This window comes from Malaya genurostris, chromosome 3 (genome assembly GCF_030247185.1).
Source record: "Malaya genurostris strain Urasoe2022 chromosome 3, Malgen_1.1, whole genome shotgun sequence".
In the NCBI taxonomy this organism is placed as follows: domain Eukaryota; kingdom Metazoa; phylum Arthropoda; class Insecta; order Diptera; family Culicidae; genus Malaya; species Malaya genurostris.
Window position 1 is genome coordinate 159,726,080 of NC_080572.1, and position 25,628 is coordinate 159,751,707.

The 25,628-nt window shown below is 35.6% G+C and overlaps 1 protein-coding gene across 2 annotated transcripts in view; it reads left to right on the top strand.

Annotated features, from left to right (window-relative positions):
- LOC131434834 (GTP-binding protein Di-Ras1) overlaps positions 1-25,628 on the top strand; it is an 86,862-nt gene that overhangs the window by 8,500 nt on the left and 52,734 nt on the right. The window contains exon 1 of one of the 2 annotated variants that reach the window (XM_058602021.1): positions 18,018-18,084. The exons of the other annotated variant lie outside the window; for it this stretch is intronic. The gene's annotated coding sequence lies outside the window, so the exon portion shown is untranslated. Of the gene's footprint in view, positions 1-18,017; positions 18,085-25,628 lie in introns of those variants that run through there. 2 annotated transcript variants of the gene reach the window in all.

Below are 25,628 nucleotides of genomic sequence, written 5' to 3' on the forward strand. Positions count from 1 at the left end.
TAGGCAGATCGTTCAACATCTTTCCGGGGATGCAGAACGATTTGTTTCTCTATGTTTTGTGCTGTTTTCTCACCTCTTCCACTTCACTTCCACTTTCTCTTCCATGTTCCTTTTTTCCTCTGTGCACCATAGAGTACAATTTTCGCAAACATCGTACTTTATTGTGAAGAAGGAGAATTGAATAATTCTGACGATGGTAGGATGTGTTTGATAAGAAGTTGTTAACAAATTTAATTGACGACTCGTGTCGCGGAGAGGGGTTTGGTTGAGAGCTAGTACAATATTATGAAATAGTCAATTTTTATCAACAGTCGGTGTTGAACAGTCGTTCGCACCGCACGCGTATAGCTCTTGGCTCCTGGAATTTTTTTCTGGCTACCTAGAGTTTCATTGATTCAAGGCTTCAGTCTTTTTCAAGGCTACCTGAATCACTAACTAAGTGACTAAGTGATATTAGAGTGACTAAGTGATACAAAGAGTGATATTAGAGTGACTAAGAAATTAATCAGCCTTTTTTAAGGCTAGCTAGGAGTCTAATCGAAGACTAATTTAGCCTAGTTAATTTAATTTAAAATTTCATTAATTTCAAAAATGCCTGCGTCCAACCGGAAAGGCAACAAGCCTAAGGCTAAAAATAATTCAATACGGAATAAATCACAATCCGTTATTCAACATTTTTCTAATAACATTCACGATCTTATAGAATCTGAATGTAAAAATAAAAGACAACGGACGGATTTCCCTTCCGTTGATCCTATGCCGTCTAACAATATTTACGAGATTCTTCCTGAATCCGATTGTAGCGACATAGAAGAAAATTCTTCAAAAATTCCCAAAATGGACGCTTGTCGTTCTGGGAAGAAACATCAATCTATGCCACCAGTGACGGTGATGATTTCCGACTTCAAAGCATTCCGTACTGAGCTTTCTACTTTTCTCCCGGAAGTAAAAGTCTCATTTCAAATCGGACGAAGAGGAGAATGTCGAGTCTTGGTGGATGGATTGGAAGATTACGAACGTCTTATTCGATATTTGTCCGAAAAACTTCATAAATTTTATTCATATGATATAAAATCAGACAGACCCTTCAAGGCTGTCTTGAAAGGATTATCAAATGATCAAAGTATTGATGAAATTAAAAATGAAATAAAAGAATTGCTTGGTTTTGCCCCTTCCCAAGTAATACTTATGAAAAAAAGAGCGAATGGTACTTCTAAACCACGCTCTGGAATTTCCCATGAACTTTACCTAATACACTTCAATCGAAGTGATGTAAACAATTTGAAAACTTTAGAAAAAGTACGTTTCATTTCCCACATTAAAATTCATTGGGAACATTATAAACGGCATAATCGTATTGCAAACTTAACGCAATGTCGTCGTTGCCAAGGCTTCGGCCATGGAACCAAAAATTGTCATATGGATATACGGTGTTTGAATTGTGGTGAATCGCATTCGAAAGACGTTTGTCCAATGAATGAAACCACTGATAAATTTTCATGTTCAAATTGCAATGGAAATCATAAATCCAATTATTTGAAATGTCCTGTCAGGGAAAAAATTTTAAACGCTCGTTCGCTTAGACAACAAGTCAAATCAACGACCTTAAATTTACAGAACATACCTGAAAATTCTTCTAAGGCACCTGCCAATTCGTCTTCTAACGAAAACAATTTATTGACAGGTAGATCGACCTCGTCATCATCTTCTTCTAATGTCAGTTATGCTGGTATATTAGGTAGAAATCTATCTCCTATTTCTTCTAATGTAAATAATCAAAACACAGGACCGCCTTGCAGTTCTTCTTCTAACGAAAACAATTTATTAATAGGTAGACCGGCCAAATCATCTTCTTCTAATGGCAGTCTACCTACAAATATTCCTTCAATGCCATTCGCTTCTTTAAATGAAGTCGATTTAGGCGATATAACTGAAAATAAAATGATCTACCTACAAGATCAACTTTTTCAAATGATCATCCAAATGAATTCGACTTCATCACTTTTTGAAGCATTTCAAATCGGATGGAAATTTGCAAATAATATTATAATGAATTTAAAATTTAACAGTGATGTTAAATAATTATTTGAATATTTTAAATTGGAATGCTCGATCTTTGAAATCGAGTGAAGATGAATTTTATAATTTTCTCAAAGTTCACAAAATTCATATTGCCATTGTGACAGAAACTTTTCTTAAACCAAATGTAAAATTGAAAAGTAATCCACATTATGTGGTTCATCGATTTGACAGGTTTACTGGAATTGGTGGTGGAGTTGCCATTTTTGTCCAACGGCAAATTAAACATCGAATTTTACCTTCTTTCAATACTAAAGTTATTGAAAGCTTGGGAATCGAAGTTGAAACCATTCATGGAATTTATTTCATCGCTGGAGCATATTTGCCATTCCAATGCACCGGCGAACAATTAAATTTCTTTAAAGGCGATTTGCAAAAACTTACAAGATATCGATCGAAATTTTTCGTAATAGGGGACTTAAATGCTAAGCATGTCCAGTGGAATTGTAGGCAAAATAACAGTAATGGTAAAATACTTCATAATCAACTCTCAGCTGGTTACTTTACAGTTCTTCATCCCAGTAATCCTACTTGTTTCTCTTCCGTGAAAAACCCGTCTACAATTGATCTGGTTCTAACAGATCAAAGTCACATTTGTAGTGAACCGATTACTCATGCTGATTTTGACTCAGATCATCTTCCTGTAACATTCAGACTTTCCAACGAAGCTATAATTAATCCAATTAGTTCTATTTTCAACTATCATAGAGCTAATTGGTTGGATTACAGATCTCACATTGAAAATCATGTGGATCATGAAACTATTTTAGAAAATTCTGCGGACATCGACACAGCAATTGATAATTTGAATCATTATATTATCGAAGCTAGAAATCTTTCAGTTCCCAAAGCTCAAACTAAATTAAATTCTCCTATCATCGATGACAATCTTCAACTGCTCATTCGGTTGAAGAATGTTCGTCGACGACAATATCAACGTTCTCGTGATCCTGCTATGAAAAACATAGTTAAGGATTTACTAAAAGAAATTAAACATAGATTTACTCTTTTGCGAAATGAAAATTTCGCTAAAGAAGTTGAACAAATTAAACCATATTCTAAACCTTTCTGGAAACTTTCTAAGGTTCTTAAGAAACCTCAGAAACCAATTCCTGCTCTCAAGGAAGGAAATCAAATACTTCTTACAAATGGTGAAAAAGCTCAAAAGCTAGCTCAGCAGTTCGAGAGTGTCCACAATTTTAATTTAAACGTTGTGAGTCCTATTGAATATGAAGTCTCACTGAAGTATGATCATATTTCAACCCAAGTGTTATCACACGATGACATTATTGAGACGAATTTTGATGAAATTAAATCAATTATTAGGAAACTCAAAAACATGAAGGCTCCTGGTAATGATGGAATTTTTAATATTCTTATTAAAAATCTTCCCGATGTTGCCTTGAGACTCCTGGTTAAAATTTTCAACAAGTGTTTTTCATTAGCTTACTTCCCAAAAAGATGGAAAAACGCTAAAGTAATTCCTATCCTAAAACCTGATAAAAACCCAGCAGAAACATCAAGTTATCGCCCAATTAGCTTACTTTCTTCTATCAGTAAACTTTTTGAAAAAATTATCTTGTTAAGAATGATGACTCATATAAATGAGAATTCAATTTTTTTACCAGAGCAGTTTGGATTTCGTCATGAACATTCAACTACTCATCAACTTGTCAGAGTAACGAACATGATAAAATCAAATAAATCTTCTGGGTTATCCACTGGAGTTGCTCTTCTAGACATAGAAAAAGCATTCGACAGTGTTTGGCACAAAGGTTTAATAGCAAAAATGTCTGATTTCCAGTTTCCTATTTATTTGATCAAAATGATTCAAAATTATTTAACTGATCGTACTCTTCAGGTTAGCTATCAGAATTGTAAATCTGAATTGCTACCCGTACGAGCCGGTGTTCCGCAGGGTTCGAGTGTAGCTCCAATCTTGTATAATATTTTCACTTCTGATCTTCCAAATCTACCCGTTGGTTGTCAGAAATCGCTATTCTGTGACGACACAAGTCTGTTAGCCACAGGTAGAAATCTAAGAGTGATCTGCAGTCGCCTACAAAGAAGTTTAAATATTTTCAGTGATTATCTGTCAAAATGGAAAATTAAACCAAATGCAGCAAAAACGCAATTAATTATCTTTCCTCACAAGCCAAGAGCTTCTTTTCTTAAACCAAACAATAATCACATTCTCAAATTGAATGGCTTGGAATTGACATGGTCTGATCAAGCTAAATACTTAGGTTTAACGTATGACAAAAAGCTCACTTTCAAGGATCACATTGAAGGAATCCAGGCAAAGTGTAATAAATATATTAAATGTTTATATCCTCTTATAAACAGAAATTCTAAGCTCTGTCTAAAAAACAAATTGTTAATTTATAAACAAATTTTCAGACCAGCCATGCTTTATGCGGTACCAATTTGGTCAAGCTGTTGTTCCACCAGGAAGAAAACGCTTCAAAGGATTCAGAATAAAATTCTGAAAATGATTCTGAAGCGTCCTCCCTGGTTTAGTACAAATGAGTTACACAGACTCACAAATATAGAACCATTAGATGTAATGTCACATAATATTATAAGCAAATTCCGACAAAAATCGATGCAATCTTCAATTGAATCGATTCGCTCTCTGTATTAGTTAGTAAGTTAGTATATAAGTTCCTTTTCCCCATTACACAATACAAGTAGGTTTAGAATTTTCCCTACACAAAAATCTCAGAATTGCGGAAGCAAATGATGTCTTCATGGTAATAACCAAATCATATATATATAACAGGGCTGAAAAGTCACCACTTGTGGCTGAACACCCAATTTAAATCTTAATAATTTAATTTTAACTCATATTCCAATAAATAGTTATTTTAAAAAAAAAAAAAAAAAAAAAAAAAAGTCAATTTTTATTATTTGTTAGATAATTTCGTGGCATTTTGCATTCAAATATGATTTCGGCATATGACCGCCACGACTATTTTTCACAATGGTCCAATTTTCGACAGCTTTTTGAAGCATTTGAAGGCGTATTTCAGCAATGACACGTTGACTATCGTTTTCTTGATATCTTGGTGTTGAAATTTTCTTTCAATAAGTCGATTATTCTGATCGCAGTATAACAAGTGGCGCCATCTTATGGAAACCACATTTTATCCACATTCATATTTTGAAGATTTGGCAACAAAAACGGTAACGGTAACACGTCGCTAAAATAATTCAGCTAAAATTGATAAATCGTTAAACACAATTGATCTAAATGCTGAAAAAAATCATCATTTTTGCAATTTTTTTCAGAATTATCGTTCACCAAAATAAATTCATATGTTTTGCATGACAAAAAGCATCATTCGAACAACATTTTGCAATTTTTTCTTGGAAGAATATTGAGAAATAAGTCGGTGAAGAGGTATTTTTGAGGACACTTCTTAAAACATCGTGATTTGTGGTATCTACTGTATCTCAGCGCAAACTAATCAGAAGTGAACAAATCAAAGCAGCGTGGTTTGAGTAGAAGTTTTTCTAGACCTCAACGTTTCTGTTTGATTTATTTTTAATTTTTTTGAAATTGTTGGTGGTTGTTCAAAACTCCGATTTTCCACGAAAAAATCCGCCATTTAAAAAAACCTCCCCAAAGTAACAAACAACGAAAACGTTGGGTCTGGTGCAAAATTTAAAAAAAATGGTGCAGTCGTTTTTGAATGACGATGGACATGGACTTTCAAAACCTGCTTTCGAGAAAAACGCGTTAAATTATAAAAGAAAAAATATGATTTTTTGAAAATGTTAGACCCTACGGGCACTTTTGAGTAATAAGTTGTTTCCATTGATTTTATAGTAAAAATACTTTTCGAAAAATCATATTTTTTCTATTTTTGCTTCACCAAATTTTAATGTCAAACGAAGCAAAAATCTTGGGCTTATGTTTCAAGCTCTTACTTCTTCGCAGTATAAGATAAGCAAAAGTAAAGGTCCATAACATCCAGAGTTTTGTTCCGATAGACTTGAAAATATTTTTGTTCCGATAGACACAGAATATTTTTGAAATGTTTTACTATAAGAAAATACAATGTATATCAGGTCATACAATTCTCAGTCTGACGATAAAGTATGATGTTTTGACTTATTTTAATATCAGTTCAAATTAGTATGTTAGTTTCGATCATGAAATATCTGTACAAAAGATTTTCTGATTTGTCCGTTGATTATTAAACTTTTATCTCGTCTCTGCAATCAAATACTAATAGATAGCTCATTGTATTGAATCTTTATGCATATGTAAGAATCTGTATAATACAGATAAATTTGTATAAATGGCGTCTCTGTCATAGACACACGAAAAGGCATGAGATAGTAACTTGTAAGCACTTAGGTCAATTTTAAAATCTTAGAGTAACTACAGTATCATGTTTGTGATAGGGATGGAATGACGTGTACTTTTGTTATTGAATACTCAAAATAACATTTTGACAGCATGAAAGTAATGAATAATTTGTCATGTATATATCTGTTTTCTACAAATTGAAGTTGATGGATGTGAAATTTTATGGTTAGATTAATTAGGATATTATTACACAAACCTTGGGATACATGGAACATGATTAGGTTCCTATGCCTGTTATATTTTAATCTTAGTGCGATATTTCAATTTGCTTGCACCAGATTCATCTGCAAAAACTAAACATTCTGTCTTTACCGTCGTTTCCGGATATCTGATACTGTCTGGATATCAGAATATGCTATTGTTGGAGCAAAAGTACATGCAGACTCGGCATATAAAAGCAATCATTCAACAGATGTTAAGAGCATGAATTTTGTTTAGAAAATGGGAACATGTAACTCAAGGAACAATTCATTATAAACGATTTTCGTTTCGAAGTTGAGTGGTTTTATCATCTTATACACTAATCCAACGAAGCCAGTGCTCGTTCTGTTCATATATTTGATAATGCTTTTATTCGTTCCATCTGATTAAAACTCTAATATCGATCGGGTGGAAATAATCATAATTTTGCTTCTCAATGCTTGTTTGAGTAGGCGGCATCTTTACTAATACGAAATTAATTTATTTTTAGGTTTAGGAAGTCATATTTTCAAGCAAATGAAAAGCTTGGCTCTACTTTTTTTACATGGAAAACTGAGTGACGGGATTTGTGATTGCGTGCTATTCAAACACTCGATGTTTCGTACGCGAGAAAGAAATATTTTGCAACCTAAATGCATTGTATTCAATGACTTCCAGATTGTCTGGAGATCATTGGAGTTTGCTATGTTTCGTAATTAGTTTAGTTTACATTTCATATACTAATGTATTAAATATGGAAATTCAAACTAATCGATAATTACAGGGTCCGGCACTCGAAGTGTAACCAATTAAAAAGGCCATAAATTCAGTTTGGAAAATTACTTTTACTTAATTCAAAGTACAAAATGTGAAAAAATAATACAAAATTCAAAATCAATTCACTTTTGCTCGATATGACCACCTTTTGCCTTGACTTGATGACTTGAGAGAGCGAAGGAGTTGCTTCGTTTTGCCGAAAGCGGTCAATTTCCGAACATTGTATTTTCTGACGAGAAAATTTTTCCAATTGAGCAATTCGTAAACTCTCAAAACGATAGGGTTTACTTGACCGACCGTTCATACGAGAATTTGAGTCATCGATTGGCCACCAGGAGGCAGCACCCGCAACAGATAATGGTTTGGCCGCTGTAATCGCAGATGGGGGCTCTCCAATCGTTTTCATCGAGCCTGGCGTCAAGGTAAATGCGACATATTATCGGGAAAGTATTCTGGAGGTTCAGGAATCAGGAATCAGAACAAATTGGCTCAAATGGCACGTTCCCCTTGATATTTGGAGATTTGTGCCTTGCCATAAATATGTTTTTAGCATCATTTTCCCGATATATAAGAGGAAAGGAATGAAAGGAAATGGTAAGGGTTGGACTAGGAGGATGGGAAAAATTGACGACACAAAAACTTCGGCTGCTCGGCCATCCATGGAAGTTCACCATCAATGTCAACTTCCCTCTCTGAGCAGCCTAGATAGCCGTGTAGTGTCGGTAGCGGTTTCCCAACTGGCTAAGAATAACGCTACGGTCCACCTGTACCGGTGGTATAAGTCCACCAAACAGGTAAGCCGTGTGGCATCCGGCGGAATTATTTTTTACCAAGAATTGATCCACTGGTTTCCTGTTCCATGTCGTAAAAGGCCACAAATATAGGAACTCCTAAGTCAAGGTGTATTTCCGTGCCGATGGCTGAATGGCTGCAGGAGGTTAAACATTGCAGTCGTAAACGGAATATCTTGGATTTTTCCTCAAGGTGGTGTACTATCCCCACTTTTATGGAACCTAGTCGCTGATAGTTTGTTAAGGAAACTTAATAACCTTGGATTTCCGACTTATGGTTTTGCCGACGATTATCATATATTGATGACCGGTATAAGCATTAACACTCTCTTTGATTTAATGCAGCAAGCCCTGCGATCTGTTGAACAATGGTGTTGTCAGGTTTGGATTATCTGTAAATCCGGGCAAAACATCAATGGTGCTTTTCACTCATCGTAGGATAATCACAGGAGCTCGTCCGTTACAGTTCTTCGGTTCAGAGGTCACTGTGGTCGATCAAGTTAAATACGTCGGGGTTATTCTTGACTCAAAACTGAATTGGTCTGCTCACATTGACTTCAGGATTAAGAGAGCTTGTATGGCTTTCGGCCAATGCAGACGAGCTTTTGGAAAATCATGGGGACTCAAACCCAGATATATTCATTGGATCTACACAACTATTGTTAGACCAATTTTAGCATATGGTTGTCTTGTATGGTGGCAGAAAGGAGAAGTCGCGACAGTTCAGTCAAAGCTAAATCATCTCCAAAGGATGGTCCTAATGGCGATGACAGGAGCATTCACGACAACTCCTACTGCTGCTCTAGAGGCGCTACTGTGCATTAAACCACTACATGTGTTCCTAAAACAAGAAGCATTATCTTGTGCATACCGTCTTAGGGTTACAGGGCTTTGGAACAGTAACCCATTAGATTATGCTACCAGCCACACTCGCTTGTGGTCTCAAATGGTTACGTGGGATGAGTATTTACTCGCTCCTAGTGACCTAACTCTCACATGCAGTTTTCCTTTTAAAACATTCAATGTGAGCTATCCTCTTCGTTAGGAATGGTTGTCTGGTTGTCTGGAACGACAACTTGATGAACACATAGTTTATTATACGGACGGTTCTCTGTTGAATGGTCGTGCTGGTACTGGTGTCTACTGTCGTGAAATGAGGCTAGAGCAGTCTCATTCCCTTGGTAGATACTGTACTGTGTTCCAAGCAGAAATCTACGCGATTCTGTGTGGAGTACAATCGGCACTTCAGCAGAGGATTTGTGGTAAACGTATTTATTTTTGTTCCGACAGTCAGGCAGCCTTAAAAGCACTCAGTTCGAATGACTCACGGTCGAATCTAGTGATCGCATGTCGAACTCAAATTGAAGACCTCAGCATTTCAAATGCTGTTTACTTCTTATGGGTACCCGGCCATTCTGGTATTACTGGAAATGAATGGGCTGATGAGTTGGCTAGAGCTGGTGCAACGAATGATTTCGTTGGTCCTGAACCAGCTTTACCACTTTCAACTAGTTGGATAACGCACAAGATACGTTCTTGGGCTGCATCCAAACATGCCAGCTACTGGCACAGCTTGCAAACTTGCGCTCAGACAAAAGCATTTCTACCAGATTTAAATCTGAAAATGTCAAAGTGTCTACTGCATTTCTCCAAGTATCATTGAAGTATTCTGGCCAGAGCTCTGACTGGACATTGCAAACTCAATTATCACATGGCTACTATTCAACGTGCTGAGTATTATTCGTGTGATTTGTGTAAATGCGATTATGGTACTTCATATCATCTGATATGTAACTGTCCCGCATTGACGCAGCTACGTATCCGGGTTTTTGGTTCTCCATACATGGTTTAGTCTGTGTATGCGGAGCTAAAATTGAAGGATATTCTCTCGTTTCTCACCCAATGTGGTAAGGAGCTATAGTCAGAAGGGTTCATCGTTCTTCCTGGAGTGAATGAATCCCTTCTGTATTCACCTTAAATAGGGTTTAGCAGATTGTTTGGCATCTTTTATGGGGTACCGAATTTACTTCTGCTCGTACATACTGCGAGTCGTTCTGCATTCTTCCGGGAGTGCAGAATGGTGTCGCTTTTGTAAGATCTCTAGATCCTCTCGGGGGTTGGAGGTTTTATTAACAGCAGACTGTTCGGGACCTCGTAGAGGTTCAGAATTTCCTTCTGCTTCCACTAAATGTGATCCTCAGTAGATTGTTCAGCATCCCTTAGGGGTGCAGAATTTACTTCTGCTTTTATGTGTTTTTGTGTCGTCAATTTTTCCCATCCTCCTAGTCCAACCCTTACCATTTCCTTTCATTCCTTTCCTCTTATATATCGGGAAAATGATGCTAAAAACATATTTATGGCAAGGCACAAATCTCCAAATATCAAGGGGAACGTGCCATTTGAGCCAATTTGTTCTGATTCCTGATTCCTGAACCTCCAGAATACTTTCCCGATAATATGTCGCATTTACCTTGACGCCAGGCTCGATGAAAACGATTGGAGAGCCCCCATCTGCGATTACAGCGGCCAAACCATTATCTGTTGCGGGTGCTGCCTCCTGGTGGCCAATCGATGACTCAAATTCTCGTATGAACGGTCGGTCAAGTAAACCCTATCGTTTTGAGAGTTTACGAATTGCTCAATTGGAAAAATTTTCTCGTCAGAAAATACAATGTTCGGAAATTGACCGCTTTCGGCCAAACGAAGCAACTCCTTCGCTCTCTCAAGTCATCAAGTCAAGGCAAAAGGTGGTCATATCGAGCAAAAGTGAATTGATTCTGAATTTTGTATTATTTTTACACATTTTGTACTTTGAATTAAGTAAAAGTAATTTTCCAAACTGAATTTATGGCCTTTTTAATTGGTTACACTTCGAGTGCCGGACCCTGTAACTGTACTAACCACACAAAGGTGTCAAAAATCGAGATTTAATTTTGATCATAAATAACCGTAAACAAAATAAATTTTATTGACACAAATGCGTAGCTTTGTTTCGTCGTCAGTAAGGTTAATGAGATAACGAGAATGAATTACTTTTCAATTTTGCTTTCAAAGACAAAAAGGCGGGTGGGTAATGTCAGAGACATAACTGGATGTCGTGAATACGAAAACAAATGACATGTTCCTTAACACTTCCGAATATCAATTAGTTGATCAATTGTATGAATTATGCAAGCATTCCCCTTTTTCACATTTTTCGCAAAAACAAAGAAGGCTTCATTTGATCTCGATTACTGTGAATTTCACACGGCGAAAAGTGCACAAATCTAATCAAACTGTTCTACATTTGCACTAAATTGAGGATATTTTCTTTCGATTTGCGAAAAACACATCCTAATAGTTCTTCAGAAAACTTTTAGAGCCATTAGAACGGCTGATTTTTTATAATACTCTCCAACGTTGCTTTTTCATCCATCGAAATTAGAGATGGGCAATTCGCTTCTGAGCTGTTTCAGCGAATCGAATCATTGAAGTGAGCTGTCAGCTCACAGCTCTTTTCAAAAGAACCGCAGCTCATCAGCTCACTCATTTGCTACCCAGTTCACTGCATTATGAGGAAGGAAACATGCTGCGAGCTGATCGGATCTTCGGCTCTTTAAGAGATTCAATTTAGTCGACATCAATTAAAGATAAACTAATTCGCATTGCATTCATTGCATCATTGCAAATCAATGATTCAATTTCGATCATGCATATGAAAGAAAACCGGTGCATAAGAAAAACGGCGCACAAAATGAACCTTAAGTTCAAACTAAAAGAGCTGATGAGCTGATACATCGAATCGATTCACTTTGGTGAGCTGATCGGTTCGGAGCTGTTCACCAAAATGAGCTGTTTTGCACGCCTCTAATCGAAATGACTGGCAGCTGTGACGTAATCGCTCTTGTCGAAAGCGAAACTAGCTTTGCAAACGACACAAACACATCTGCTCGCAGTAGCGATTGAATCCAAACTGATTGAATTTTTGTTAAGAGATTTCCTTTTATGTGATTTCGTTTGTAGCTTTTTCACTAATGGGCGGTCCTAACGGCTATAAAAATAGCCGCATACAGAATTTTATTGTCGATTATTTCATTTCGGATTTGCATAATTTATTGAAAGAAACTATCAATATGCTGTAGGGATTCGTTTCTAGCATTCACAAGGACCAAATTGAGGAACTCACTGCGATATTCACCACTTTTCGGAACATTTTTCCCGGACGATTTGTTGTACAGCAGCAGATATTTTGTTCTCTTCCTTAGAACGCGTTCTGATTGGCTGGTGTTGACATGGAGCAAATGAGACAGGTTTTTCAATAGTGTACTATTGAAATACTTCAATGCTTCTGCTATACACGTTTAAATTGAAAAATTTCGATTCTATTGGTAGTTAGATTATATAAATCCTTCCACAGATCACTGAGCTATGAGCTTTCAAAATACGAGAAAGGCAAACGCGCCATATGAATTATCCTCTTTGATACTCGTTTATACCAAACATTTCAGAAAAGTTTAATTTTGAACTATTTGAGATTATGTCACACAACTGAAAATTTTATCATAAAATAGTGATCATATTTCCGATGGCATGTCGCAAGAATTATGTTGATTCATTAGATACAACAATAGATATTCACGATCAAAAACTTATCACTCTCTCAGAGGGTAAATTTTGGAAAGGCACCCCATAGTAAAGTAAGTCGTATTCACGACAAAAAGGAAATCACATCACCTAAAAATCATTCATAACACATGGATCAATAAGTCCCGAGACTAACAATGGAAACAATATTTTTTTGTAAAATTTTTTTTTATTTATCAACATAATCACCTTTTAGGGTGATACAATGGTTCCAACGTTTTTCCAATTTTTCAATACCATGTTTATAAAAAAATTTATCTTTCGCTTCAAAATAAGCTTCAGTTTCACCGATGACCTCCTCATTTGAGCCAAATCTTTTTCCCTGGAGCATTTTTCAAGATCAGCAAAGAGCCAATAGTTACTGGGGGCTAAATCTGGCGAGTATTGGGGGTGGGGAAGCAGATCAAAGCCCAATTCGTTCAATTTCGTCATTGTTTTCATCGACTTGTGGCAGGGTGCATTGTCTTGATGAAAAAGGATTTTTATTCTCTGCATGTGCGGTCGTTTTTTTGGCGATTTCCTCCTTCAAACGCACCAGTAAGTCAATATAATAATCACTGTTGATCGATTTACCTTTTTCGAGGTAGTCAATGAAAATCACGCCATGCGTATCCCAAAAAACTGACGCCATGACTTTGCCAGCTGACTGCTGCGTTTTCGGACGCTTCGGACGGCTTTCGCCAGCTGTGCGCCACTCAGATGACTGCCACTTCGACTCTGGAGTGTAGTGATGTATCCATGGTCACGTAACGACGCAAGAAATCTTTTTTGTTGCGAGTAAATAGCGATAAACTGCTTTCTGAATCATCGACTCGGACTTGGAAAAAACCTTTTTCATGCTCAATTTTTCATGAAGGATAGTAAATACACTTCCATATGATATCTGTTTCATCTCAGCAATCTCACGGAGCTTCACTTTACGATCTTTTATTATATTTTTTGTCACTTCACTCACATTTTCCGGTGTAACGGCTTCCACAGGTCTACCCGAGCGTTCCGCGTCATTTGTGTCGGTACGACCACGTTTAAACTCGGCGAACCACCGACAAAGCGTTGCTTTTGATGGACAAGAGTCCGGATAACATTTTTCAATCCATTGTTTCGCTTGCCGGTGTTTTTATGCATTAAAAAACAATGTTTTATCAAAACACGAAACTCGGTTTTTTCCATTTTTTAAACAAACTACAAAACGAGTTTACTCCAACCTCGATAAATCAGCTGTTTCTGGTCGGATCGACTTAAAATTTTGACCCGTTTCAAGCAAAGGTTAGTACTCTAGAAAGACGTGGTTACTGGTTTACTACGAGCGCTATCTCTGCTTTAGTCTCGGGACTTATTGACCCATGTGTTAAATTTGTTTTTGCTGCCAAGTTAGATAAATCGTTTTTCACAACATGTAAGCTGTTATAAATGGGGCAATATTTGAAAAAAAAACTACACTTTTTTGCATATTTTGTCACTTGTCAAATAAAGTCGCATTGGAAATATTGGGTGCAACATTTCCGAAATCGAACTTAATACGGTTTCTTTGAAATCCATGAACACATCCAAATTTATAAACTCTGATAAAACTTATGGAACACCTGCAAAACTTATGGAACTCATCTGTGTTTCTGTTTCTAGATTACCATGTCAATTTGTGAATCCTCATATATTTTTTAATACAAGTATCAGCGGAATGAAAACTAACAACTATTACAATGAAAACTAACCCGTATTACATTACGTATTGATGATTAGGAACCAAATAATTAGGAAATAATGCGGATAATTAGGAAGTAATGCGGATCGCGGGTCATTTGCCAACAAATTGTAACTTTCGTTGTGATCTCCGTTGTTCCTTTCTGTTTGTGATGTAGAGATTAATAAATCTGATATAAACTACCTAGTGATATAACGTTTTGTTTATTTTGGAGTGTACCTTTCTCATAAGATGTAGGGAGATCAGGGTCATTTCGCCGAATGTCATTTCGCTGGAAGAGTCATTTCGCCAAAAGGGCCATTTCACCGAAAGCCATTTCGCCGAAAGGATCATTGCGCCGAATCATTTATTAGTCTTAATATCGTGATTGGAATTGATTAAAAAAGACAAATTAAAAATGATTATGTTTACTCTAGTTTTGTTGACCTACAATAGTACTTCTGAAATGATCCAGACACTTGAATAATTTTTTGTAGGCTTTGTGCCACCGAGCCATTTTGGCTTCGGTTATGTGGCTGCGCCACATCTATTATCCAGGAGATATAAAAACAAACAGAATTTGCAGTTTCCTAATAAATTATGTTATATAATCAAAAATACCCTTTTGTCTAAATAACCCTTTCGTTGAAATGGCCTTTTCGACGAAGTAACCCTTTCGGCGAAATAACTCTTTGGATGAACCGAATTTCAGTGAAACGACCCCTTCGGGGAAACGATTTTCGGCGAAATGGCATCCGACGAAACGACTTTCGGCGAAATGACTCACTCCCATTGTAGGGTGCCAATATTTTAGGTCATTTCTAATCCCATTGAGTGGTAGTGTTCAAAAGTTTAATCACTTCAAAAAAGTCCCTATGAAAAAATTTGAGCTAAATCGGATATGGGGAAGCGGTCAAAGTTTGAAAATTTTCGATCTCGAGATTTCCGAAATTGTAAATTTTTTTATAATGTCAAAAGTCTTAGAATTGCATGAAACGTCGAGTTAGTGTCACCTCGAAAAAAATATTTTTGAAAAAATCGAGATTTTCAAACTCGAAAAAAATGTATGCCAACTGTCTTAGAATTGTCTGAAACATCGAGATCTAGTGTCAGCTCGATTTTTTTTAATTCGACTGGAAAATCGAAATCGAAATTTTTTTGATATCAAGTGTCTTAGAAACGTCAAGATTTTGGGTTATTTGAAAAAAATTTTTTTGAAAATCTCAACTCTAGGACTTAATTTTAAGATTTCCGAAATCTAGTTTTATCAAATGTCTTATGTCTTTTATAAACAACAAAACAAAAGATCAGCACGTTTCATGCATATTTTTGACATTTGGCTTAAAAAATTTTTGGATATAAGAAATCTCAAAACTTTGAATCTGAGTCGATTTTAAAAAAAACTTTTTTTTTCGAGATAATACATAATCTTAACGATTCATGTAATTCAAAGACATTCGGCATTTTTTTCTAGATAACACAAAATCTTTACATTTCGAGTAATTCTAAGATATTTGGCATCAAAACAAAATTTTCACCCTATGGTGATTTGATAAGATCGAAAATTTTTAAACTTTGACCGCCGGGCGGCACTCCTTACACATATCCGATTAAGCTCAAATATTGCATAGGGACTTTTTTGAGGTGCCTAAACTTTTAAGAACCATCTCTTAACGAAATGATGAGCTTACCCTAATGTATAGTCATTAATTAACATGAAGAATTCAACTGTAGTATCTGGTACCAAATTACCCTTTATTTGAATTTTATCCATTTTGATGCTTTTGACAATTTTCTTGAATTTGGAATCATTTCGAAAAAGATTTAACACAGGTTCATGCTGATTCTTCACTTTGCTTTCGAAGAATTATCCACTTGGCAGGAAGATGCTCTTTTAACGGTTTTTAGTAGGCTTTCGTGGAGTTTAATGTTTTGATGCAAGATTTATAATGTAGCATTGAAGATAGTAACAAGTACACGCAGGTACATATACAAACACACTTGCCTGTGAAAAATGTCTTTCGGTTGATAAAACAATTTTCACAGTAATTGCATATACTTTCTATATGAGTTGGGTAAAATAGAAATATTGTGATGTTTTGTGTGACTACGTTAACAAAAACCAGTGTCGTACTTTGTAGACTAGATTTTATTTGTAGCTTATTAGGGCATATAACATTGGTCTGAATTGCTGTCCGCTTGGGAGCCAGACACCTTTGAATAAAAAGCTAGCAGTAAATTGTTGAGCAAATGGTCAATCTTACTGAGTTTTGCGACCTTTTTCCTTAATAAGTTTAAATTATCTCAATTCTTTGCTTCACCCGTGAACGTGGTTTACGCATTATATATCTAATAAACTCATGGGAACGCAATTTTTATTATCTTGCAAGACCTATTATTATAAAGGATGGTTTTTTTTAAAGAGGTATAGGGTTCGATTTAAAAGAAAAACACACAAAATTGAGAAAATTGGTTTTCACTCCAGATGCGGCAATTTTACTTGTTGACGTATTCATTCAACCAGAAATGAGCTTCGTCACTGAACACAAGGCACGATTTACGCGTGATCTATCAGAAACAGTGTTGCCAAAAAGATACCCGCAAAAAATCACCCGTTATATTATATTTCTATCAAACTTAATGGGCGGTTAGGGTCTATCACTTATGAAAAATCATTTATTTGTTCATTGTATTTTTATAGCAAATATTCCACGAATATTTGATCTATCGGGATCAATCACAGCAAAACTCTGGAAGTGATGAGCCTTTATCTTTTCTTATCTCATACTGCAAAGAGGCAAGAGCTCCTAGAGTTCTGCTTCGATTGACTTGTACATTTGACAACACGTTCTTGAAATGTTTTATTATAAAAAAAAATAACGAGAAACCTTTTTTAATCCATCTAGTGGTGTCTTTCTCATATTATCAATTTTCAAAAATATCTCTAAAGGATTCTGTGAAGAATTTTTTTTCAATGTTGAATAAAATAAAAAACTTTCTTTGGGTATAAACTAACATAACCTTTTCAATTTGTAAACAGTTATGCCAAGTTGATAAGAATTTTCCTTTATTTTGCATCGTCGCACTAAATAATTAAACACACTTCAGGGCATATTCAGTAGTGTTCTAGTTCAAGATGCATAATTTATGTCATCACAAAATTTAAATCTGAATTTTATAACAAGAAAAACTGAAAGCCCCTGCAGTGTTTCACTCGTGTTTCAAATACACAAAAAATAGAACGGCATCGTAGACCAGTTTTAAATTTGACAGAAGAACTGGTCGAATAAATAAAACTAGAACGGCTTGCTGTTCCAGTTTCTGCTCTATTATAGATCTTCTAGCTGCTGAATTTTCTCTTACCCTATAATTCTGAAACCGGAAGTCGGATCCTAATGAAATGAAACAGCAATCTATGAGACTTTAGAAACTTTTATTTGAGTATGTTTGTAGAAATCGATCAAATCATCTTTGAGAAAATTGAATGAGTCTTCTTTTAAACTTTTAGAACCACTATTTCCGATACTTCTGGAGCCGGAAACTTGGAACTAGTATAGCCGAAGTCGGTTCGTTTAGTAAGTAACTAATATAGCCTATAAATTGAATCAGTTTTAAGCCAAATCTAGAAGAATTTTACCCTTTTTTTGCATCATCGCTTTAAATGACGGAGTAAAATTCTATAGCAACCTATGGGCCTACGAGATTTTTTTTAATTTTCTAATTGACATTATTTGACACATACACACACATACACGCACAGACTCATACATACTCAGCTCGATGAACTGTGTCGAATGATATAGAACACTTAGTCCTCTGAGCCAATTTTCACTAGTCAAGTGATTGCATAAACTTTCTCTATGAGAAAGGCAATGAGTGCACTTTTATAGAAAAGCATCGATCTTGTAATAACATTAACAAGTAGATACAAATTGAATAAAAGAATAAAAAAATTACATTTTTTCACCTGAAAAATATAGTTTTTAATGTGCAAGCCTGCACGCTATATGAAATTGAACGAAGCACGCTGAGAACGGAGCAAAGCTGCACGTAACGACGCGTATTAGTTTTGCATCGTCAATTTGTCATTTTGAGTAACGATTTGAATGTTTTGACACTCAATGCCCTATAATTTAGGAACCGGAAGTCGGATCAGAATGAAACTGCACAGTATATTTAAAGACAATGAGAGCTTCAATTTGAATCATGATTTGCGAAAATCAGCTTAACCGTTGCTGAAAAATCGAAGTGAGTTCCGTTTTTGGAGATTTTCATCACTATTCTCGGTGCTTTCGGAAGTGGAAACGGGGACTAGTAATCCCAAAGTAGTTTTTTATATTCATTAACTAACAAGATCTGCCAACTAGATGAATTTAGTAGTAAATTTAATAAAAATGTGCAGCTCGTTCCACCATCGCTTGTGAAAAAATACCGGAAGTCGGAGCTGGATCAATTTTTCAGAAACTATGTATGGGACCTTAAAACCTTTTATTTGCTGCTTAGTTTGTACAAATCGGCTAAGACATTTCCGAGAAAATTGAGAGCGCAGTTTTTAATAAATTTCACACATTTTCTTGTAATTCCGGAACCGGAAGTCGGATCCAAATGAAATTCAAGAAAATTGTATGAGGTCACAAGACCTTTCGTTTGAATTTAAGTTTGTGCCATCTCTGAGAAACGTGTGTGAATATTTTTTCCTGTTTTTGGTGCATATCACCCTGTAATTCCGGAACCGAAAGTCGAATCCAAATCAAACTCAGGAACTTTGTATGGGACCTTAAGGACCATTCATTTGAATCTAAGTTTGTGAAAATTTTTGTGATTTTTTGTCACATACATACACACACATAGGTCGGTTTTCACAGCGATTGCATAACCTTTCTATATCAGAAAGGTAAAAATATGATTTTTCGAAAATGAAAATGTCCCCTGTAAAAATGAATTGCTTCATTCGATTTTAAAGACTAACTTTTAAAAGTCCATGTCCATCGTCGTTCAAAAACTACTACACCAATTTTTTTCTGATTTTGTACACACTTTCTATACATAAAATTCCCAACGTGTTCCTTTTCGTTTTTTATGACTTTGAGGTGGTTTTACAGCCACCAAATATTTAAAATTTCAAAAAATAATAAATAAAACCCTTCTTAATCCACCTAGTGGTGTGATAATGCCTTTCTCTTCTTTCATAACAGTCTCATGAAAATATGTTTCATACTTTTATTAAATAAATTTGGATACTAATTTTGACACCAATTGATTCAGATTGATTCGAGTAGTTCACAAAAGCATGCTTCAGTGTTTATGTCACACAGTCAGCATCATTTTTCCAAACTAGTGCTTGACATTTGCGTTGCATATTTGTATGAGAACAGTGATGCTAATCTAAAAAAAGCCTTCTTAGTCCACTTAGTGGAATTTTCATTTATCTTGAAAATCACCATAGGGGGGAGTACATGAAATTTTCGAAATCGAAAAAAAAAATTTTGATGCCAAAAGGCTTAGAATTGCATGAAACGTCGAGATTTAGTGTCATCTCGAAAAAAATTTTTTTTTTAAATCGACTTTTTGGGACTTAGACAAAATATGAAAATTTCCAGAAAGTCCCAGAAAGTTGATTTTTTCAAAAAAAAATTTTTTTGAGATGACAATAAATTTCGATGTTTTATGCAGTTTTAAGAGTTTTGGCATAAAAAAAAATTTTCGATTTTGGAAATTTCATGTACTCCCTCCTATGGTGCTTTTTCAAGATCGAAAATTGTCAAACCTTTACCACCGGGCAGCACCCCTTAAGCATATCCGATTTAGGTCAAATTTTGCATGAAGGCTTTTTTCGAGGTGCTTAAACTTTTGAGCACTAGAACTTAACGAAAATAGAGGTGATCCCAAAATTTTGGCAACCTTATATATATAAGAGCGGTAAAAATCAACGTGTTTTGTCGGTTACGTCACTTATACCATCATATATCTGGAACCAAAAGTCACAACCATTTGATCTTCGAACTTGATCAATGGCCCGACAGTAGCTTTGAAACGAGCCCAAGTTTGTTAAAATCGGATTAGCCATCTCTGAGAAAATTGAGCGCGTTCAAATACAACGCTTTTTGTCGGTTACGTCACTTATACAATCATATCTCCGGAACCAAAAGTCACAGCCATTTGATCTTCGAACTTGATCAATGGCCTGACAGTAGCTTTCAAACGAGCCCAAGTTTGTTCAAATCGGTTCAGCCATCTCTGAGAAAATTGAGCGCGTTCAAATATCTTCGAAAAGTGCACACACATACACACACATACATACACACACACACACAGACATTTTCCGATCTCGACGAACTGAGTCGAATGGTATATAACACTATGGGTCTCCGAGGCTCCGTTCGAAAGTCGGTGTTTCCAGCAATTCTAATACCTTTCTATAGAGAAAGGCAAAACGTAATAAATAAAAACGTCTAGAAAAATTTGTACTCTAACTTTGTTACTTGCATTTTCTGACCTTCAATACTTTTGCACTGAGGGCGAAATTGGTTAAAAACAATCATATTCGAAATTGGTTGAAAACAATTGTGTTCGATGCATGTTGCAGTCCTGTTACTTCTATAAATCAAATTCATGCTAAATGGTGTTTTATTTTGTTTAATCTATATAGTGCAGTGTGATCAACCAGCTGGAATTAAAACAGCCTTTCGGCGCTAAAAATCACAATATGGCATGTGCTAAAAATCACAATATGGCATGTGATCACCCTACGTGCATCGAAAATATCGCAGCCATTATTTCTCGATTTCGATTCAGTTGAGAATTTATTCACTAGAGATTAAAAATCAGAACACCAATGAAACTGTTGACGATTAGAAACGTCTTAATGCTCAATACGGAAATTCGCATTGTGCTTGACTTACATAATATTTTTGGATTGTCACTAGTCAAACTGATGTTTTGAAAATATACTTTTCTCCCTTTCGATAAACTCTAGCGATATTTCTGTGGGTAAAAATTAATCAAGTTTCTTTTACAAAAAAATCATCTGTCAACTGCGAGGTGCAGAGTTTTGTGCATACTTGTTTCGGAAGTGATTTTTTCAGTCACTGAGATTATCTTAGAAAATCACTTGAACTGATTTTTTTTTCACGAGTGATAATGAAATGAACTTTTTCTGATCATGACATTCCTAACACTGTTCAAAAGTTTGATTGAGATGCTGATGTGATATTTGATGCTTAATAAAGAATTGGTATTTTTTATTGGAATAGGAATAGGATTATTCGATCAAGTAAAACATACAGCTAACGAAATATTCGTATTTGTAAATTGAAAAACCTATATTAATCTATCTAGTGGTGTAATGATGCTTTTCTCATATCAATCATACTACCATATATAATACTGTGGCATTCTTCAAAATAATTTTCTTCGATTCTTAAAAGAATAACCGAAATCGGTTTGTTTGAACGTCTACTGATATAAACTATCATTTGAAGATTTGAGGTCGATATAGAAAACTTTTTACGATTTTTCGCCCTTTTCAGTGATAGAATAAAATTTTTAACACACTTTACCCTATATTTCCGGATCTGGAAGTCGGATCCGGATGAAATTCAGGAATTACGAATGGGACCACAGGACCTTTCACAGAAAAAAAGTTAGAAAAGTTAGAACACATGTCCGGAACCGGAAGTCGGATCAAAATAATATCCAGGAATTTTGTATGGGCCCACAAGACCTTTCATTTGAATCGAAGTCAGTAAAAAACGGTTCAGCCATTTCCGAGAAAAGTTTGTGCAAAAAAACGTTACATACACACATACACACATACACACATACACACACACACACACACACACACACACACACAGAGAGAGAGAGAGAGAGAGAGAGAGAGATATGACACTCGGCCCTTCAGGTCTCGGTTAAAAAGTCGTGGTTGCATAATCTTTCTATATGAGAAAGGCAAAAATAAATATTCATATTGATAACAGAATAGACTTAATAGTCGTACCTCTAGTAGTTAATTAGTTGTACTAATAGTCGTAACTATATGTGCAGAATCATTAGATGCATGTATGTCATACAGTATATTTATTTAAGTTTTCCAGATATGATTGAACCATCTCTACCAAAACTTTATAGAAATCTGTTGTTATGGCGGACTTTCAGTTTCATTGAAATTTCAGTGAAAAAATGGTAACTTTTGAGAGAAGCAAAAGGTGCATCATGCCTCGGGGATGCGTTTTACCCAATCTTCCCCTATATTTTAGTATACGTTATTTGATATAACTGTATTTAATCATTGAGGTTTGCATTTTGAACCGTTTATCGATAAACTGTGCTGTACAGGAACATATATGTTGTTGTTGTGAGTACAATGCATTGCTGTGAAAAATGTGACAATCATTTATTTTGAAACTTTACCTTTGCACAGAAGATGATCGTCTGATTATATTTATCTATCAGTATTCATGCTTGTGGTATATCACGTTTCAGTTGAGTGACTTAATTTCCAAATTCATTGATCTGTTTATACTGGTAGTTCAAATATCTATTTTTCTCCGAAAATTAGGTGCATAAGATGTTTATCGTTTATGATTTCGTTTACGCGAAATAGCGTAAGCGATAAAAGAAACAGCCGAATCAACCCGGAAATTCGAAACCTCGTGAATGCAATGAGAAAATCATCGCATCGCTTAAAAAAGCATATTTCGATTTTCCTTTCTACCACGTTCCTTCGCTGTGCCAAAAGAAAAATCTCGTTTTCTCTTAACCGAATATGCTGCAGGGGACATTTGCTTTAAAAAAATATAACAATACTTAGAAGGATTCTTCTCTTTGAGAATCCTCCTTATGTTATTAGAAAAGGGAAAAGGGAATGAAATCTGTTTCCAAAATCTACTTATTGTAAAAGGTTAATATAGAAAAAAATGAAGCTACGAATAAAATTGTTTTCTCCCAAATCGAAATCCATCAATCCATCAATCAAGACAACGATTTTGACGGGAAACACATCTCTATATATAGGAAAGGGAATTAGAAATTCAAGAAAAAACACACGTCAGGTTTTGAATACTTACAGCTTTTGATAGGAAATATTCATATGTTTCGATTTGAATGTATCAAGCAACGTTTTTTCAATTATATAGGGTGATTTTTTAAGAGCTTGAGAACTTTTTTAAACAATAAAACGCATAAAATTTGCAAAATCTCATCGGTTCTTTATTTTAAACGTTAGATTGGTACATGACATTTACTTTTTGAAGATAATTTCATTTAAATGTTGACCGCGGCTGCGTCTTAGGTGGTCCATTCGGAAAGTCCAATTTTGGGCAACTTTTTCGAGCATTTCGGCCGGAATAGCCCGAATTTCTTCGGAAATGTTGTCTTCCAAAGCTGGAATAGTTACTGGCTTATTTCTGTAGACTTTAGACTTGACGTAGCCCCACAAAAAATAGTCTAAAGGCGTCAAATCGCATGATCTTGGTGGCCAACTTACCGGTCCATTTCTTGAGATGAATTGTTCTCCGAAGTTTTCCCTCAAAATGGCCATAGAATCGCGAGCTGTGTGGCATGTAGCGCCATCTTGTTGAAACCACATGTCAACCAAGTTCAGTTCTTCCATTTTTGGCAACAAAAAGTTTGTTAGCATCGAACGATAGCGATCGCCATTCACTGTAACGTTGCGTCCAACAGCATCTTTGAAAAAATACGGTCCAATGATTCCACCAGCGTACAAACCACACCAAACAGTGCATTTTTCGGGATGCATGGGCAGTTTTTGAACGGCTTCTGGTTGCTCTTCACTCCAAATGCGGCAATTTTGCTTATTCACGTAGCCATTCAACCAGAAATGAGCCTCATCGCTGAACAAAATTTGTCGATAAAAAAGCGGATTTTCCGAATGGACCACCTAAGACGCAGCCGCGGTCAACATTTAAATGAAATTATCTTCAAAAAGTAAATGTCATGTACCAATCTAACGTTTAAAATAAAGAACCGATGAGATTTTGCAAATTTTATGCGTTTTATTGTTTAAAAAAGTTCTCAAGCTCTTAAAAAATCACCCTGTATATGATTAAAATTTTGATTAATAGCGAGCAGTGTCCTGATTTATCTGCTAAAAATTTACTGGTTTACTGGATTTGCCTAACGGAGACGAGGGGTTTGAAGGATCGCTCTGATTGGTCAGTCAATGCAAAAGCGAAACTGTGGAAGCAAACGAAACTGTAAACATAAGCAAAATTATTCTCATAGCTTTAGTCTCACACGAAACATATCAGAGGAAAGTTGGTGCTATACAGCAAGTAACACGATTTGAAGCTTTAACTAATTTGCTTTGAACTTAAGTGCCATGCGAGTTTAGATGAAATGCTATGATATGTTGTTTTCGCCAAACAAATCTGCAACAACCCCAGAGTAAATTTTGATTGCTTAACATTAATTTCCATTTTAAAATTAGATGAACTCGATTAATAATGAGAAAAAGTTTATCGCACACATTTTACACATTCACAAGAGAATCTAAGCGCGATAAAAATTACTGGATGCATACAAAACTTAAATATAGAAATCCGTTACACTAGTAAGCACATAGATATAATTGCATATATTTGGACTATTGATATAATTTCGGCAGATGCAAGACAAATACAAATTAAGACAAACAGAGTCTGTGTTTGCGTGTTCGATGTTGGTTCCTAATATAGATCAATCTAAGGAAGCTCTATTACAATTGCGCATTCAAAAGTATGACGATTGATTGAACTGTTTGATTGAAAATATCGATCATTAGAACTTTTGGTTGGCTTGTTGCACATCAATAGCTCGAGCAACCCCATGGGGCTGATCCTTGTATTTTTTTTCTATTTATGTTTATTTTCTTTGACGCACATTTTCGGAAATTTTTGCCTTCACGTGTTTGCAAGCTCAACAAAATTTCCACCTGTAAAACTGGTGGACCGCCAACACATTCACAATTACACATGGCATTTTCATTTCGTGGAAAGTGAAGCAAAGCATCATAAGGGTGCCTTTGTTTTCTGAGCTTGTTTATTCTTGTGCTTAAACTGTAGCTGCAAACGTGTAATAAACTTATAATTAATGTACCGCGGAAGTTACAAAGAATACA